The sequence below is a fragment of the Ursus maritimus genome, unplaced genomic scaffold, assembly GCF_017311325.1.
Source record: "Ursus maritimus isolate PB19 unplaced genomic scaffold, ASM1731132v1 scaffold_27, whole genome shotgun sequence".
Classification (NCBI taxonomy): Eukaryota; Metazoa; Chordata; class Mammalia; order Carnivora; family Ursidae; genus Ursus; species Ursus maritimus.
The window spans coordinates 9,370,244-9,374,226 of record NW_024425230.1 but is presented as its reverse complement, the minus strand read 5'-3'; the positions used below and the strand labels follow the sequence as shown (position 1 = coordinate 9,374,226).

General features: G+C 56.7%; 1 protein-coding gene across 10 annotated transcripts in view; it reads left to right on the top strand.

Moving 5' to 3' along the window:
• The first annotated feature begins 1,654 nt into the window (after positions 1-1,654).
• MEF2A (myocyte enhancer factor 2A) overlaps positions 1,655-3,983 on the top strand; it is a 164,948-nt gene continuing 162,619 nt past the window's right edge. For all 10 annotated transcript variants that reach the window (XM_040642702.1, XM_040642706.1, XM_040642703.1 and 7 more), the window contains exon 1: positions 1,655-2,236. The gene's annotated coding sequence lies outside the window, so the exon portion shown is untranslated. The remainder of the gene's footprint in view (positions 2,237-3,983) is intronic.

Here is a 3,983-nt window from a genome sequence, read left to right as displayed (position 1 = left end):
CAAGTTCTCTGTCTGGCTTTCTGGAGTGGCCAATAGCATTTGAATGGGTAGGGGGCGGGTGGTCTGAACCAGTCTTCTGTGTCCCAGGAGAATCACCTTCTGGAGGGGTGGGAGATGGGATGGAGCAATGAGAGGGTGAAAATCTCTTTTGGAACAGTCTGTTCTCATTGCCCCTCTACTCCTTCCAGGGTAGAAGGGCAGGGGTATTGAGGACTTTGAAGGAAAAGTATCAGTCTTCTATTTTCTGGGAGCAGTCAAATGCAGCTGCCTTTGTAGCTTTGGGCATGTTAATAAATATGCATTTCCACATGACTCGCTGATTTCCACCAAATTTTAATGTGTTTTCAAAACTTGCCTATAGTCTTTGCTGCTGGCTCTTCTGAAAACTGATACTGTGGGGCTCTGAGCAGAACTCCAGGTTTATTTTCCAGTGTCTGGTGTTTGTGTGCTGCTTTTGTGTTGGGTTCTCCCCAGTACCTTGCCCCGTCCTTGAGAGAGGAAGCCTGCGAGCCTCCAGCTTCCTTTGTGACTTCCCAGTTCCTCTGCCCAGCCTCTGCGCATCTGCTACCCACCCCCATCACTTTGTTTCAAAGTGCTGCCCTACTGAATTTCTCACCTTCCGATGAAAATAATCATTTGGCTTTGTGTTCATTGCACAGGCACCTCTGGGTGCAGATATAGGTAGTGTGGCTGTAGAAACTCTTCAGACGTTAGCAGGCTTCAGGATGCAAGGACCAACAATGGCTCACCTCCTGATGACCTCCGTCAACAAAACCAATAACCCCACAAAACAGAAGGGCAGTCCCAAGCACATCTCCTTTGCACCTCTCTCAGGAAAGACAGTATGCAGAGTGGTTGCGAGTTCAAATCCTCAGTGTTCTCTTAAACTGTGACCTCAAAGGGTCACTTTCGCGCTCAGCTTCCCTTTCCTCTTCTGTAAAATGGGAATAGAAACTGAATCTACTTCATGGGGGTGTTGTAAGGAATACATGAGCTATCATGTGCAAAATGTTCGGCACAGTTTAGCGCTCAAGGCACACTACAGCTATGCCTAATTGTAATTCGCTATTATAAATACCGGAGATTAGGAGATGGTGTCTCTCCCGGGACGTGGGGCGCTCGGCTCGCCAGGCTGAAAGGGGTTGCCCACTCCAGGCCCCTGCAAATCCTACTCTCTCCGGGCACGGGTCCGAGCCGCCGCGGCGCGCCAAGGACCGGAGTCCCATTGTGCTTGCTCAGTGAGGGTGACCGGGTGGCGGCCCAGACGCGAGCACAGGTGCGGCCCTGACCACAATGAGGGCGTGGGCGCGTGCGTGGCGAGCAGAGGTCTGCGGGGGGCCGGTGTGGCCCGAAGGCGCGGGGTGGGGGGAGAAGGAGGCTGGCCGCGGCCCCAGGAGCTCGGCAGGAGGTGTCTGGGCCGGCCCGAAGGAATCTGCCTGGCACCGGACTCCGGGCGTCTGTCGAACTCGCGCCCCGGAGCCCCGGCCCCGCCCCCGGGGCCCCGCCCCTTCGTGCCCCCGGTTGGCTGGAGCCGGCGGCCACGCGCGGCGATTTGCCACGCGCCGCGTCACTGAAGCCGCTCCCTGTCCCGGCCCCAGCGGGCTGGTCAGGGAGGCAGCGGCGGGGGAGGCTGGGGCTGCAGGGCGCGACGCCGCCGGGCCGCCCCGCCCTGGGAGGTGCCTAGGCCCTCATCAAGTGACCAGTATCCCTTCCAGGAGAACACGGTCCTTCAGAGGGAAGCGAGCTCCAGCCCGTAGCCCCGGCGCCAAACCGCCGTCATCTCCTTCCTGTGCCGGGTGATCCGTCTCCTCACCCACCCGGAAAAACATAGTCCGCCCCTCGCGTCCTTGTGGAGTAGAGCTTGCTTCCACTGTGACTCTCTGCCCACACCCTCGTCTTTCCCATTTCAAGACCTCCAGGACCCACCGAAAGGATAAGTCAGCTCTGAACAGAAACCTCAAGGGAAAAGAGAAAGAGGGAGCCGAGGGGAAGGGAAGGAAAGGCGAGGCTGGCGGAGGGACACCGAGGACCGCGGCCGTAGTGCGCACGCGCGGCGGCAGGAACGAGTTCCGGTCTGGCCGGGGCCTGTCTCCTAAAAATAGCCCCGGTGTGGGGATCCGTGCGCCGATGTCCCGGCGAGTCCCGGGCTGAAGGAGGCGGCTCCGGGCGGCGCTGAGCGCTGGTGGCTGGCCCGGGCTGCGGCGTGTGTGTGCTCGGAAGCTGCGCCAGAGACACGGTGAGGGCCGCGTCGGCGGGACTCGGTCCGCGGGGCCGGCGGTGCTAGAGGGGGCGGTGTCTCGGCGAGGGGGCCGGGTAGGGGCTGGCGCTGGGGCGGGGGGCGGCGCGGCCGAGGAGGGGCGCCCGCGGGGTTCCGTTGATGGTAGGGCAGGGCGGCGTCCGGCTGGCAGGGGGCCGGGGTCCCGGGCGCGCGGCGGCTGGGCGGGTGGGGTGCGGGGAGGCGGCGCGGGGTGGTCGCGCAGGGTCGGCGCGGAGGGGCGAGGCGCCCGCGGTGGTGGGCGGGTGCCGAGGGCGGCCCGGGTCTGACCCATGTCGCTGGCTCTGGCGGCGGGAGGCTCGGCCGCGCGGACTCCCGGGAGGAGCCTCCCGGCACACACCGCGTTTGGGGCTGGGGGGCGGTGGTGGACGACGCCTCTTTGAAAGTTGAGGGAGTTCCCTGGGGGCCCGGAGCCTCTCCGGGGCGGAACGCCCGAAGGCCCTTTCCTCCCTCCTGCTCTCCGCGCCTGGGTCTCTCCAAAGGGATTGACCCTTCGTGCCGGGGGCGCCCTGCGCTGTGGTTGGACTTGAAGAAGTTCCCCCACTTCTGCTTTGGGAGAAGGTTGGTCGAAGCGGGCGGAACATTTAGGTCCGAACTCTCGGCGCGTGTGTGGAGATGTCAGTGGCGGGGTCGGTATTTGGGGCGGGCCGGGACGTGGCCCGGGCTGGGGGCACCTGCGGGGTGCGGACGCCCTCCGGTGCAGGGAGACGTCGCGGGGAAGGAGGGGCTGCAGCGGGAACAGCTAGTTGCCCTGACATCCCGGTAGATTCCGGCTTTCAGGGAAGGTTTTATGTGGTACAAACTTTGCCTTTTAGTTCGATATTCTCGGTCTTTGAACTGCGAGGATTAAATTGGTAGGTGAGATAGTGCAAACAAGTTTCGAAGAGGTGAGCATCCCTGAATTAGAAAAACAATGCTCCCCCCCGCTGTGAAAGCGTAACTATAAAAATATTCTTCAGACCTGAAGTATGATTTCTGGGATACGAAGCGAGCCCCCTGTCATGGTCCAGTAGGGAAACCGCGTGTAGATTGAAGAAGTGAAGCATAATGTTGACCTGCATTTTAGTTTACAAGATTGGTATTGCAATTAGTGTGCCATTAGAAAGGCCTGCTGTGATGTGTTAACAATGATAGAAGTATTTTTAAACAAATGTCTAAAGTTTTTCAAGTTTTTTTTTTTTTAAGCACAGCATGTTTCCCCTGTGTCTCGTATCATCTATTACTATATGAAGAGAAGGTTCTTCAAAGCCGTAATGAGGTGTACATTACACAAGAGTACTTTCCCTTTAAGAATCCAGCTGTGTTGTTTTGGCAACTGCCAAGTACTCCAGTTGTCAGTTTTAAAATCTGTTACCTTGGCAGTACTTGAACAGTCTGTGGAAAAGGTAAACAAAATACCTTAAAAAATATTTTTTTGAAAACGCAAAAATGGCACTTATTTAATATGAATGTATAAGGTGAGGATAAAATAGCTATGTTGTGCTATTATGGCTTTTGTATGTACATTTTTGTTTTGGGTTCTTTTTTTCCGGTATATTTGTGGAGGGTTCAGTCTTTACTCTTATTTTTCCTGTGTATGGCAACTTTTGTTTTAGGAAAAAAGTTGAAAGTGCTTTCGTTAAAAGTCGATGCCTGTTTTAGTTAGACTTTATAACAAACATAAGGAACACATGTGTCCTACAGAATATTAAGATTAATTCTATATGAT